Below are 15,924 nucleotides of genomic sequence, written 5' to 3'. Positions count from 1 at the left end.
TTTTTTAATGCTTTTTACTTTCCTTGCCAAGTTTAAGCCCATGACATCTTGACTAGAGACTAAGTATAGGAAAACTTCAAACAAATGGAGCCTGGTTAAAATACAGTCACATATACCTATATTATGTTTTGAGAAGGGATCTTTTCGGTGCAACAAGTATGTATGATAAATAGGCACACAATAATACTAATGTCTTACAATTTGATGGTATTTTACAGTTTGCCAAGGGTTTCCACTTTAACTTATTTTAATCTTTTGTAAAAGTACCCAAAAAGGCTGAACTGTTGCTTTCAGAGTTTTCAGAGGCTCCAGAAAATGAAGAAGACTGAAAACAACATGTAATGGAATGTGAAAACCAAAGTCTTTCTTGAGACCTTAAGACAGTAGAGCTCAGGGATACCAGACACCTACCTGGCAGCCCTCTCCTTGCTTCTGGGTGGGTGGGAGCCTTCAGAGCAGTCACATACGCAGTGGAACAAGCACAAAGGATGGGAGTGAAGTTATAGCACTTCCCAAACTTCACCTCCTGATCTAGCCTCTCGCCCTTTAAATTTATCAGGCATGATGCAATATTGTCCGCTTTGTCTCAAACTGCAGGAGACATGTGTTAAGCTCACAAACTGATCTCCTTAAGTCCTCTCTCTCACAACATGGGGTTAGGAGGAAACTTCCCTGACTCTTCCTTTTTGGGAGAGCTCTATTTAAAGACTCTTCTTCAAAAGTCCCATTCAAAAATCATCTTCTGCATGCTAATCCTTGACTCCTTCTTTGCCCTTGTGGGCAAGGACATTTTAAGAATTATCTAACTGGTTTTAGTCACATTATTTTTGCAAGTCCTGCAGGGTATTCTACCTTAGCTTGATATATGGCATCTGTTAGTCTCAGCCAAAACTTCTATTTTGATAGCTTATTTCAAATAAATGTTTGAAAACCTAGTGGCACCCATGCACTGCTTACACAGAGAAGTAAATGCCATGAGATCTGGTTCTCTATCAAAATAGATGGTTACTACTTCAAAATTCATCCTTGATATTAAATACATGGCTTCACATCTCAGAAGATCATCACCCAACATTTTTGAGCATCGACTTTGTATAAGCCTATATAAAATTCTACATTCACTTCTGATCTTCTAGATGCTAAACCCAGACAAAACAAAAATATTTAAAATAATTTCAAATGTTTGAAAAATATTGAAAAGTTACATTTAACAGTCATAAGAAAATGGGATAAAATTTGTAGCAACACGTGAGGTCTTTTAATACTTTCTTAAAGACAAAGGCCTTTAACTGTTCCTTTGTCTTTTGGGCATACAGCTAGATTATATTTTCCAGCCCCATTTGCAGATATGCATAACTGTGTACCTAGTTCTAACCAACAGAATATGTGTCCCTTCTGAGACAAGGTATTTAGGGAGACTGTGCCTTTTTCACACTCTCTTTTCCCAATTATTCTCAGAATGCCTTACTACCATGCCCCAGACACTCTGATTTCATTCATATGGGTGTAATCTTGATATGAAAAAACTTAAAACCTCCCAAGTAATTCTAATTGCAAAGCTTGGGAATGACTGTCTTAGGGGATACCAGAGCCACCAGCTGGGAAGTCACATGGAGGAAAGTCACATCAAGTAACATGGAGGAAACCCAGCTGTTCATCAGAAACATAAACCTTGGTCTACAATATAAAGAAGACTTTTGAGGTCTCTGAGAGAGTATTGTACTGATTAATATACTTAATAAATCTGCAAAAGGTGCAAGAGGAAAATCATAATGCTAAAGATTACAGGTAGGTAAATGATATGCAGTTGCTTATATTGCTTTTGCTTCCAAAAACCTTTATATGAACATATAATATGAGAAATAAAGACATTTCTACCATTTAATTAGTAAGTTTATTCGTAGTAATGCGTCAAAAAATAATTCAACACAAAGAAATAGATGAGTATAAGATATCTCTATATAATCTTATGCATAATAGGGGAAAAAAGTAAACAATTTAAATGGTTACCTGTTGGCTGTCTTCCTATTGATCTTAGAATAAAATCCAAGATCTTTATTAAGGCCCTCACTGTTCTGTCTCATATCACCTCACTTTTCCTTGTACTAACCAAATTTCAACTACAGGCCTTCTATTGGTGCCTCAAAGGTACCTCCTTCCTCTGCGGGGTCTTTGCATATGCTCTTTTGGCTTAGAACATGAGTATCTTTCCAAAACCTTAGCCTTCACCTGGCTTACTCCTTCTCATCTTCCAAGCTGCAGCTTCAATGTCATTTCTACAGGGAAACTTCACTGACTAGATTTAGTCTTGCAATAATACAATCTCATCCCATTCTGTACTTTCCTCTTTTAGTACTTACCATGATTTTAATTTTAAAAGTCTTTGGTATTATTTATTTAATGGTTTTCTCCCTTGTTAGACTTAAGGCTCTAGAAAGAAAAGAGGTGTGTCTAAGTTGCTTCATGCTATTTTCTTCTACCACATATGAGTCACATGGTGGGCACTCAGTAAATATTTGTGAAAAGAATACATTAACCCAAGTCTTCAGACTCTTTGTTTCAAGAAAAAAATGATTTCTGAGGTTTGTGGCTGATAGAACCAAGAATATAAACCTGTTAATTTTCACTACTTTATTTTCATCAAGATCGAATGAACTGTACTTTCTGTGGCTTAAGACCGATGTCTGTTTCCCCAAATGAATCATTACAGAAGGAAATGCACTGTTTAAATGGTTTACGTTTGCAATAGAATAAAAAATTGTTATTACGTGACCAAACTACTGTAATCTCTAGTGCTTATCTAAGCATATTAAATGCCCTCAGGATCTGGTTCCCAGATTGGTCTCTGTGATCTGCTATTCCAAGAACAACATCATGGTTTTTTTTGTTTTTCTGACTTTAACCTTATGTCCTTTTATAGCATTTCCTAAGGAAGTTCATCTGTACTCACATCCTCAATAGAAATTTTGAATATTAAGTATTAAAGGCATGTATATGAGTTGGTATTTCCAAAATTATAAGATACATAATAATAGAGATATACATCTTAATTATGCTTTTTGTTTTGTATAAGTGAGTATCTTTGATTCCCACAAACTGTCATCTTTGGGGTAAACTGCTCTCTAGTTTCTATTGCTTGACTCATGTTAATTACAGCATGATTTAGAACAAAGTTCGTTGCTTCAAAAACAGTTTGTCTGTCTCAGAATCCTGTTGGGCTCACATCTACAAGTGTCCTCACTGATATCTCTCCAGAAACACAGCTCATTACTCTTAACCTGGATAGTTCTCTTCACTTGAATCTCTGCTCTCTTTCTAAAGAGTTATGGAAGGAACACTACCAAGTTTTCCATGAAAGTTGCTATGGGGCAGTGGGAGCTGAGGTGTAGGCTTGCTTGATTTGAGCCTGCTAGCTTCTTCTCCTTTGTCCTCTGGGTAATCTATGCTTTGCACTTGGGAGAAGAGAAGGAAGGAGTAGCAGCCACTAAGACTGCTGCCTCTAGGTTGTCTTTATTTGGTGAGGATTTGCTGCTGTAACTGGAGCCTATGCTAAGTGGGGGAAACACTGCAAAAGCCATATCAAAGGTGGTGCTACTACTGCAGTTACAGGAAGAAAGGGTTTTAGCACTAGTTTAATACCCAGTATGTGTGGCAGACACTGCCAGATCCAGAGTTAGGTGACACAGGCAATGAGATATCTAGGAAGAGTGTTGAAACAGTACAGAATTCTTCAGAAAGGAAAAGTAGAAAAGGATTACTTAGGCAGTTGGATGAGACAAAGTAAGGACATTGAAGTGGTTAGAACAGGGCTGTCCCGGGGCTGTAAGTGGTAGAGTTTGGTTAGAATATAAGGAATCAGTGAAGATGGGCAAGCTTTGTGAAGACTAAATGACAGAGTGACAACATCAGTGAGTCATGGGAGGTTTCTGCGTGTGGTAAAGCTGTAATTGGAGATGTATTCTGGGAAGATTAACATGATATGTATGTGTAAAATGCTTCAGGTGGGAGAGGTCAATTAGAAGATTGATACAAGAATTAATGATTGATATAATAACTAATAACTAATGATACAATAACATTACTAATGCGGTAACTAATCTGAAGGAGAAAAGAGACAGAAAGGAAAAGAAGAGATGGAGCCAGTCATTGCTGAGTGTATCATAAATGACTGAATATTTGTATAAGAAGGGAAGGGGACAGAGTAAGAGACAGTGAGTGATGAATTCAAGACTAACTCCAAGCAAGGCTTTAAGTCGGAGGTACCAGTGCAATACATAGGAAAGTTGGAGGTGGAATTGGTTTAGGAGCAGAGAAAGAGAAGAAATGCACTATGAGTAGTTTAAATTTCTATTATGCTTCCAAGGCGCTCGAATATTATGAATTTTATTTAAGAAAAAAGTTTAGATTTTACCGAAGTCCTAATGATATGTAGAAATTTTTCTTAACCAATATCAATATTCTAGGTTTTTCCTAGAATATTGCCCTTCCTAGAATACTGCCCTTCAAAATAATGTCTAACCCTCACTGTATTTGTGAAGCAGACATATTCTAATTATCTGTCTATTTATCTTCACTCCATAATGTTCTCTATGCTCCTTGCTCCTGGAAGGCAGCAGGAAAAATTCTGACCATATCTCCAGTGCCAAGAGGAATGTAATTATTTACCTTTTTGTTAGTTTCTTCACCAATGTCACAAGGATTATTTAAAAACTTAGCTTATAGAGTAGAAGTGAGGTTGGATAAGATGGTTTGCCTACCTAGTGCTAGGCCCATGGTAATTGCTCAAATTGCCTGTCATTATTGTTACTTTTTGTGAATAAAGTAGTAACTCCTTGTGACTTCCAAGTAAAATCATAAAGATAGGATGGTTTTTTACTCTTCTTTTCTGGCTCCTTCTCCAACCAAGTTATCCATATAATTGTGTCATTTCCCAACTCTGTCCATTTTTACCTAAGCGATGAGGATGATTGCTTCCGCTTTCTTCTTCACAGAGTCTGGACAAAGGAAGAGCTGAAACAATCTGCTGAAGGAAGAGAGGCACTGACTACTTGTGTGATGGAAAGTTTGATTTTGACTGTTTAAATGGCAGTGTCACCAATGCACAGCTAACTCAGTAAGGAAACAAAGATCAAGTGTAAATTATATTTTCCTTGGCCCAAGAACTGTGTTTGGCATAATGAGTCTCCACTATTGCCTGTATTTAAAAGTATTTCTGGGAGTTATTGTGGTAAAGAATCAGTTATGAGACCATTATACCACCATATTTCTAAACTGTGATATGTGCCTTTGATACTGGATGCAACAGAGTAATCATGAAGTATATTCCTGGTGCACTGATTTTGCTTGAAAATACAGGAAGGTATACCTCTTTCCATTAAAGTCAACTTGGATGTACAATTTAGTAATTAAATAAATATTTATTGCATTCAGGCAGAATGTCAGATGTTACAAAATTCTGATTTAGAAAATGGACATGGCTCTTTATTGGTGGTAGTGGTGGGGTTATAGGATAAAGGGCAAAATTTGTATCTACTTTTAAGTTGAAACACAAGATGGTAAGAAACATTGATCTTGAGATAGGTTTCTTTGGATTAAACCGTCAGTTTCATGAAGATATACATTTGTTCTCAAATGTTGAGGGTAGCTCTGTGGAACAGCTTTGGAGAAACATATGTAAAACTGGAGAAGCATGAGAGAAATATGTTCTGAAGTTTCGTTGAGCAGATGTAGTGTTTTTGAGGTTCCTACTCTGCCTGTGAGCTGCCCTGGCTGTTAGAGGTTGACTGTCTTTAACAAACAGGTAGTGTCTTCACTGAAACTAGTGATTAGCTCCTGGCCCAAAGAATACTCTTTACCTGTGACCTTTGAACACTGGCAGAGCATGAATAACTTTCTCCCTCTTTTTTTCTTTACGTTTGGTAATCTCTCTTTTTTTTTTTTTTTTTTTCCGTTTTACTTGACATGTAATGATTATAGGCATTTCTGGGATACTGAATGATATTTTGATACATGTATATAAGGTATAATGATCAAATTGGGGTAATTAGCATATCCATCACCTCAAATGTTTATTATTTCTTGGTATAGGGAACTTTCAAAATCTATCTTATTGAAAATATAAAAGAAAATTAACTATGTCAAACGACATTCAATCTACAGTGCTATCAAACACTAGAACTTATTCCTCCTTTCTAGCTGTAACTTTGTATCTTCTAACCAACCTTTCCTTATTTCTCCCCCAAACTACCCTTCCCAACCTCTGGTAACCATAATTCTTCCTCCATTTCTGTAATTGCAACTTGTTTTTAGCTCTTACATATGAGTGAGTACAGTATTTATCTTTCTATGCCTTATTTCATTTCACATAAGGTCCTTCAGGCCCAACCATGTTGCTGCATGAAAAGAATGAACAGATTCATTCTTTTCACGGCTGAATAGTATTCCATTCTCTTCATGAACCAAATGTTCTTTATTTATTCATCTGTTGGTGGGCATTCAGGTTGCTTCCATATCATGGCTATTGTGAACAGTGTTATAACAATAAACATGCGAGTGCAGATATCTTTTCAATAGACTAATTTTCTTTCTTTTGCTTAAATACCCAGTAGTGGGATTGCTGAGCCATAACTAAACTAGTGCTAGTTTTAGTTTTTTTGCAAAACTTCCGTAATTTTTTTATTGTTATACTTTAAGTTTATTATTATACTTTAAGTTCTAGGGTACATGTGCACAATGTGCAGGTTTGTTACATAGGTACACATGTACCATGTTGGTTTGCTGCACCCATCAACACGTCATTTACATTAGGTATTTCTCCCAACGCTATCCCTCCCTGAGACCCCCACCCCCTAACAGGCGCCAGTGTGTGATATTCTCCTCCCTATGTCCGTGTGTTCTCATTGTTCAACTCCCACTTGTGAGTGAGAACATGCAATGTTTAATTTTCTGTCCTTGTGATAGTTTGGTAAGAATGATGGTTTCCAGCTTCAACCATGTCCCTGCAAAGGACATGAACTCATCCTTTTTTATGGCTGCATAGTATTCCATGGTGTATACGTGCCACATTTTCTTTAACCAGTCTATTATTGATGGACATTTGGGTTGGATCCAAGTCTTTGCTATTGTGAATAGTGTGCAACAAACGTATGTGTGCATGTGTCTTTATAGTAGCGTGATTTATAATCCTTTGGGTATATACCCAGTAATGGGAATCCTGAGTCAAATGGTATTTCTAGTTATGCATCCTTGAGGAATCGCCACACTGTCTTCCACAATGGTNGGTTTTTATGCTTTTAGGTCTTGCATTTAAGTCTTTAATCCATCTTGAGTTAATTTTTGTGTAAGGTGTAAGGAAGGGATCCAGTTTCAGCTTTCTACAAATGGCTAGCCCATTTTCCCAGCAGCACCATTTATTAAATAGGGAATCCTTTCCACATTGCTTGTTTTTGTCAGGTTTGTCAAAGATCAGATGGATGTAGATGTGTGGTGTTATTTCTGAGGCCTCTGTTCTGTTCCATTGGTCTACATATCTGTTTTGGTACCAGTACCACGCTGTTTTCATTACTGTAGCCTTGTAGTATAGTCTGAAGTCAGGTAGTCTGATACCTCCAGCTCTGTTCTTTTGCTTGGGGTTGTCTTGGCGATGCAGGCTCTTTTTTTGTTCCACATGAAATTTAAAGTAATTTTTTTCCAATTCTGTGAAGAAAGTCAGTGGTAGCTTGAAGGGGACAGCATTGATTCTATAAATTACTTTAGGCAGTATGGCCATTTCCTCGATATTGATTCTTGGTGAAAGAGAGCATCCTTGTCTTGTGCCGGTTTTCAAAGGGAATGCTTCCAGTTTTTGCCCATTCAGTATGATATTGGCTGTGGGTTTGTCATAAATAGCTTTTATTATTTGGAGATACATTCCATCATGACCTCATATCCATGAGCATGGAATGTTCATCCATTTGTTTGTGTCCTTTTATTTCGTTGAGCATTGGTTTGTAGTTCTCCTCGAAGAGGTCCTTCACATCCCTTGTAAGTTGGATTCCTAGGCATTTTATTCTCTTTGTAGTAATTGTGAATGGGAGTTTACCCATGATTTGGCTGTCTGTTTGTCTGATCTTGGTGTATAGGAATCCTTGTGATTTTTGCACATTGATTTTGTATCCTGAGACTTTGCTGAAGTTGCTTATCAGCTTAAGGAGATTTTGGGCTGACATGATGGGGTGTTCTATACAATCATGTCATCTGCAAAAAGGGATAGTTTTGACTTCCTCTTTTCCTAATTGAATGCCATTTATTTCTTTGTCCTGCCTGATTGCTCTGGCCAGAACTTCCAACACTATGTTGAATAGGAGTGGTGAAAGAGGGCATCCTTGTCATGTGCTGGTTTTCAAAGGGAATGCTTCCAGTTGTTGACCATTCAGTATGATATTGGCTGTAGGTTTGTCATAAATAGCTTTTATTATTTGGAGATACATTCCATCAATACCTAGTTTATTGAGAGTTTTTAGCATGAAGGGCTGTTGGATTTTTGTTGAAGGCTATTTCTGCATCTATTGAGATAATTATGTGGTTTTTGTTGCTGGTTCTGTTTATGTGATGGATTATGTTTATTGGTTTGTGTATGTTGAACCAGCCTTGCATCCCAGGGATGAAGCCAACTTGATCATGGTGGATAAGCTTTTTGGTGTGCTGCTTGATTCGGTTTGCCAGTATTTTATTGAGGATTTTTGCATTGATGTTCATCAAGGATATTGGCCCAAAATTCTTTTTGTCATTGTTGTGTTTCTGCCAGGCTTTGGTATCAGGATGATGCTGGCTTCATAAAATTAGTTAGGGAGGATTCCCTCTTTTTCTATTGATTGAAATAGTTTCAGAAGTAATGGTACCATCTCCTCTTTGTACCTCTGGTAGAATCCAGCTGTGAATCAGTCTGGTCCTGGACTTTTTTGGTTGGTAGTCTATTAATTGTTGCCTCAATTTCAGAACCTGTTCTTGGTCTATTCAGAGACTCAACTTCTTCCTGGTTTAGTTTTGGGAGGGTATATGTGTCTAGGAATTTATCCATTTCTTCTATATTTTCTAGCTTATTTGTGTAGAGGTGTTTATAGCATTCTCTGATGGTAGTTTGTATTTCTGTGGGATCAGTGGTGATATCCCCTTTATCATTTTTTATTGCATCTATTTGATTCTTCTCCCTTTTCTTCTTTGTTGGTCTGGCTAACGATCTATTTTGTTGGTCGTTTCAAAAACTCAGCTCCTGGATTCATTTATTTTTTGAAGGTTTTTTTTGTGTCTCTATCTCCTTCAGTTCTGCTCTGATCTTAGTCATCTCTTGCTTTCAGCTAGCTTTTGAATTTTTTTGTTCTTGCTTCTGCAGTTCTTTTAATTGTGATGTTAGGGTGTTGATTTTAGATCTTTCCTGCTTTCTCTTGTGGACATTTAGTGCTATAAATTTCCTTTTACACACTGCTTTAAATGTGTCCCAGAGATTCTGGTAAGTTGTCTTTGTTCTCATTGGTTTCAAAGAACATCTTTATTTCCGCCTTCATTTCGTTATTTACCCAGTAGTCATCCAGGAGCAGGTTGTTCAGTTTCCATGTAGTTGTGCAGTTTTGAGTGAGTTTCTTAATCCTGAGTTCTAATTTGAGTGCACTGTGGTCTGAGAGACAGTTTGCTGTGATTTTTGTTCTTTTACATTTGCTGAGGAGTGTTTTACTTCCAATTATGTGGCCAATTTTGGAATAAATGTAATGCAGTGCTGAGAAGAATGTATATTCTGTTGATTTGGGGTGGAGAGTTCTGTAGATGTCTGCTAGGTCTGCTTGGTCCAGAGCTGAGTTCAAGTCCTGGATATCCTTGTTAATTTTCTGAGTTGTTGATCTGTCTAATGTTGGCAGTGGGGTGTTAAAGTCTCCCATTATTATGGTGTGGGAGTCTACATTCTTTGTAGGTCCCTAAGAACTTGCTTTATGAATCTGGGTGCTCCTGTACTCAGTGTGTATATATTTTGGATAGTTAGCTCTTCCTGTTGAATTGATCCCTTTACCATTATATGATGGCCTTCTTTGTCCGTGTTGATCTTTGTTGGTTTAAAGTCTTTTAGCAGAGACCAGGATCGCAACCCCTGCTTTTTTTTTTCTTTCCATTTGCTTGGTAGATCTTCCTTCTTCCTTTATTTTGAGCCTATGTGTGTCTTTGCACGTGTGATGGGTCTCCTGTATACAGCACACCTACAGGTCTTGACTCTTTATCCAATTTGCCAATCTGTGTCTTTTAATTGGGACACTTAGCCCATTTACATTTAAGGATAATATTGTTATGTGTGAATTTGATCCTGTCATGATGCTAGCTGGTTATTTCAACTGTTAATTGATGCCGTTTCTTCAGAGAGTTGATAATCTTTACAATTTGCCATGTTTTTGCAGTGGTTGGTACTGGTTGTTCCTTTCCATGTTTAGTGCTTCCTTCAGGAGCTCTTGCAAGGCAGGCCTGCCTGGTGGTAACAAAATATCTCAGCATTTGCTTGTCTGTAAAGGATTTTATTTCTCCTTCACTTATAAAGCTTAGTTTGGTTGGATATGAAATTCTGGGTTGAAAATTCTTTTCTTTAAGAATGTTGAATATTGCCCCCCACTCTCTTCTGGCTTGTAGAGTTTCTGCTGAGTAATCCATTGTTAGTCTGATGGGCTTCCCTTTGTGGGTAACCTGACCTTTCTCTCTGGTTGCCCTTAACATTGTTTCCTTCATTTCAACCTTGGTGAATATGAAAATTATATGTCTTCGGGTTGCTCTTCTCAAGGAGTATCTTTGTGGTGTTCTCTGTATTTCCTGAATTTGAATGCTGGCCTGCCTTGCTAAGTTGGGGAAGCTCTCCTGTATAATATCCTGACGAGTGTTTTCTAACTTGGTTCCACTCTCCCAGTCACTTTCAGGTACGTCAATCAAACGTAGATTTGGTCTTTTCACATAGTCCCGTATTATTTGGAGGCTTTGTTTCTTTTCACTCTTTTTTCAGTAATCTTGTCTTCTTTCTTTATTTCATTAATTTGATCTTCAATCTCTGATATCCTTTCTTCCACTTGATTGTATAGGCTATTGAAGCTTGTGTATGCTTCATGCAGTTCTCATACTGTGGTTTTCAGCTCCATCAGGTCATTTAAGCTCTTCCCTACACTGGTTATTCTAGTTAGCCATTCATCCAGCCTTTTTTCAAGGTTTTTAGCTTCCTTGTGATGGGTTAGAACATGCTCCTTTAGCTCGGAGACGTTTGTTATTACCGACCATCTGAAACTTATTTCTGTCAAGTTGTCAAACTCATTCTTTGTCCAGTTTTATTCCTTTGTTGGTGAGGAGTTGTCTTCCTTTGGAGGAGAATAGGTGTTCTGAATTTTAGAATTTCCAGCCTTTCTGCTCTGGTTTCTCCCCATCTTAGTAGGTTTATGTACCTTTAGTCTTTGATGTTGGTGACCTACGGATGCGGTTTTGATGTGGATGTCCTTTTTGTTGATGTTGATGCTACTCCTTTCTGTTTGTTAGTTTTCCTTCTAACAGACAGGTCCCTCAGCTGCAGGTCCACTGGAGTTTGCTGGAGGTGCATTCCAGAACTTCTTTGCCTGGGTATCACCAGTGGAGGCTGCAGTACAGCAAATATTGCTGCCTGATCCTTCCTCTGGAAGTTTTGTCCCAGACGGGCAACTGCCTGTATGAGGTGTCTGTCAGCCCCTACTGGGAGGATCAGGGACCCACTTGAGGAGGCAGTCTGTCTGTTAATGGAACTCGAACATGGTGCTGGGAGAACCACTGCTCTCTTCAGCGCTGTCAGGCAGGGATGTTTAAATCTGTAGAAGTTGTCTGCTGCCTTTTGTTCAGATATCCCCTGCCCCAGAGGTGGAATCTAGAGAGGCTGTAGGCCTTGTTGAGCTACAGTGGTTCGAGCTTCCCTGCTGCTTTGTTTACGCTGTGGGCAGAGAACCACCTATGCAAGCCTCAGCAATAGTGGATGCCCCTCCCCCCACCATGCTTCAGTGTCCCAGGTCAATCTCAGACTGCTGCATTAGCAGCAGGCAAGGATCCATGGGTGTGGGACCCACCAAGCCAGGCACGGAGGGGGAGTCTCCTGGTCTGCCAGTTGCAAAGACTGTGGGAAAAGCACAGTATTTGAGCAGGAGTGTAACGTTCCTGCAGATACAGTCACTCATGGCTTCCCTTGGTTAGGAAAGGGAAATCCCTCAACCCCTTGCAGTCCCCAGTGAGGCAACGCCCAGCCCTGCTTCGGCTCACGCTCCATGGGCTGCACCCACTGTCCAACCAGTCCCAGTGAGATGAACCAGGTACCTCAGTTGGAAATGCAGAAATCACCCGTCTTCTGCGTCAATCTCATTGGGAGCTGTAGACTGGAGCTGTTCATATTTGGCCTTTTGGAAGTGCCTCTTCATACTGTTTTTTTTTAATGACGGTACTAATTTACATTCCCACCAACCATGTATAAGAGTTGCTTTTTCTGAGCTTCTGCTGGAGCACTTACTATTTTTTTTTTTCTTTTTGATAGTAGCCATTCTAACTGGTATAAAATGATGTATCATTTTTGTTTTGATTAGCATTTCTCTGATAATTAGTGATCTTAAGCATTTTTCATATACTTGGCAATCTGTATGTCTTCTTTTGAGAAATGTTTATTCAGATTTTCCCCAAATTTGTAATTGGATTGCTTGTTTTTGTACTGTTGAGCTGTTTGAGTTCCCTATATATTCTGAATATTAGTCTTTTGTTGGATGAATAGTTTGCAAATATTTTCTCCCATTACACAGGTTGTCTCTTTACTCTGTTGATTGTTTCCATTGTTGTGCAGAAGCCATTTAGTTTAATATAGTCCCATTTGTCTTTTTGTTTTTGTTGCCTGTGCATATGAAATCTTAGTCTTAAAATCTTTGCTGAGATCTGAAGCATTTTCTCTATTTTTTTTAATAGTTTCATAGTTTTGGATCTTACACTTAAGTCTTTATGCAATTTATTTTTGTACATGATGAGAGACTAGTTTTATTCTTCTCCATATGTATATCCAGCTTCCCTGCATCATTTACAGAAGAGGATATCCTTTTCTCAATGTATATTCTTGGCTCCTTTGTCAAATTTCAATTGACTATAAATATGTTGATTTATTTCTGGATTATCTAATTCATTTCATTGGTCTATGAGTCTGTTTTTATACTAATACCCTGCAGTTTTGGTTACTGTAGCTTTGCAATATACTTTGAAGTCTGGTAGTGTGATATCTCCAGGTTTGTGTGTGTGGTGTTTTTCTGTTTGTTTTGTTTTAGATAGAGTCTGACTGTCACCCAGGCTGTAGTGCTGTGGTGTGATCTTGGCTCACTGCAATCTCTGCCTTCCAAGTTTGAGTGATTTTCCATTTCAGCCTCCCAAGTAGCTGGGACTACAGGTGTATGCCACAACATCCAGCTAATTTTTGTATTTTTAGTAGAGACAGGGTTTCACCATGTTGGCCAGGCTGGTTGTAAACTCTTGACCTCAGATGATCCACCCACCTTGGCCTCCCAAAGTGCTGGAATTACAGGTGTGAGCCACTGTGCCCAGCCAAGCTTTGTTCTTTTTGCTCGGTTTTGCTTTGTTGATTCATCTTATAGTTACCTATGAATTTTAGGATAGGTTTTTCTGTTTCCATGAAGAATGTAATTTGTATTTTCACAGGAATTACATTGAATCTGTAGATTGCTTTGGGTAGTGTGATCATTTTAATGCTATTAATTCTTCCAATCCATGAGCATAGGATGGCTTTCCATTTTTGTGTGTGTGTCCTTTTTGATTTATTTCATCAGTGTTTTGTAGTTTTCATTGTAGAGATCTTTCATTTCCCTGGTTAAATTTATTCGTAGGTATTTTATTATTTTGCACCTATTGTAAATGGTTTTGCTTTCTTGATTTCTTTTTCAGGTAGCTCATTATTTGTATATAGAAAGCTACTAATTTTTGTACACTGATTTTGTATCCTGTAGTTTTATGGGATTTGTTTATTAATTCAAAGAGATTTTGGTAGAGTCTAGGATTTTCTCTATATAAGATCATGTTGTCTGTAAGGAAGAACAATTTGATGTCCTCTTTTCCAATTTGGATGCCCTTTATTTTGTTTCTCTTGCCTAATTGCTCTAGTTAGGATTTCCAGTACTTCTGAAAACTGAATCCCCATTGTGTTAGTATTAAGTGGTGGGACCTTTTAGGATGGTCACGGGTGCTCCACCATGGTGAAAGGATTAGTACCTTATAAAAGAGCTGGAGGCAACTAGCATAGGCCCTTATGTAATTAACACCCTTGAAATTTTTATAATTTCAATCTGATAAGCTATTGTCAGAAATACTACAAAAGTACATAATCCAATCAAAATTACTATTATACCAAAGTGAAAATAATTTTACTATTTTCTCTTTAAATAAACAAAAAATATAGTTTCTGAAATATTCACTGAACAAAAGTATGAGCCACTAGTTGTGTGGATGTTTAGATTTTCTGAAATCAATATTTTTAGTAAATTTGAGTAATGTTAGAGCCAGGCTAGCCCCCTTTATTTTACAAATAAGGACTGGAGATTCCAGTCCTATTTTCCAACTATATTACTTTTAATAGTTTATATTGTTTATGCTAATGGTTTCCCACTCCTCTTTTTTACCGTTTCACCATGCCAGTATCGAATTTGCACAAAGAAATAAATAGCATATCTGGAGTTGGCTGGGCCAATTCAAAGAAACCAGTGTTCATGAAGTTAATATCACTAAGATTTATTACCAAAGCAATAAAAAGACAGTGTCATAGATATGCTCTAGATAAGAATACTAGCAGACAAGTGGATGGTATTGCTTCCTAATCCCTCTTTGATTGTTTACACAAATGCATCTGAAATCTGTTGATCAATATAGCCTACTTGGAATGAGGAACCAACCCTCCAGTTTGGAGGAGTCTTAGTTTCCAAGACTTATTGTCATTAAACCCAGGGAGGGCTCGATAGAGCCAAGTAAGGCAGTTCTTTCCTATACCACAGGGACATACTTCTGCATTCTATTCCTTTCTGCATCACTTGGCCTATAACAACACCACAGAAAAATAAAGTGTAAAAAAAAAGACAATTGTGGAGATAACTCAGATTTCACTCATCACATATTCATTGAATGTTGTTTTCCAGATAATGTAATCGATATTGAAGTTACAGGGTTGAAGACAATGTGGTTCCAGCTTTTAAAAAGTTTAAAACTTTGTGGGGAAAAAGACACATAAATAAATATGATACAATGTCCAGTTCAATAAAAGACATAACTACCAGCAATCATGGGAGCATAAAGAATATAATTAACAAATTAGATTCAATAGCTGGACAAGGAATTGAAAAGCATTTCAGACAAGTGGAGCAAATGCATGAACAAAGATTTAGATGACATAAAAACATAATTCATGGACAGTAGGCGTTAAGTATGCCTAGAACATAAGGTAGCTGGATGATCTTAAAACATGACTGAAAATTATGGTGAAAACTAAAGCATTGAGGTTTTATTGAGTAGATCAATCTTTCTTCAAATTTAATAGTGCTAAAAATCACCTAGGATTCTTGTAAAACATATTGATATTTGGTAGGAGAGCTCCTTCTCCTGGATCAGTAGATCTAGGCAGCATTGGGCCCAGGAATTGGCATTTTGGGGCGAACATACAGGCAGATTTTGGTGCTTCTGATGAAGGTCATTGGTGGACCACACTTTGAAGGATTGGGGCAGAGTGTTATGATGAGATTTGTGTATATGATGATGATTCTGGATCTTGTGGAAGAAAGGCAAAGGAGGACAGTTCAGCCATGGAAATGCCAGTTTGAAGTGTAAAATAGTCTCATCAAGAAATAAGAACATGAATCAAGGCAAGAGCATCAGGGATGGGGA

This window comes from Rhinopithecus bieti, unplaced genomic scaffold, assembly GCF_001698545.2.
Source record: "Rhinopithecus bieti isolate Rb0 unplaced genomic scaffold, ASM169854v2 scaffold_17971, whole genome shotgun sequence".
NCBI lineage: Eukaryota > Metazoa > Chordata > Mammalia > Primates > Cercopithecidae > Rhinopithecus > Rhinopithecus bieti.
Note: the sequence above shows the minus strand (reverse complement) of the source record.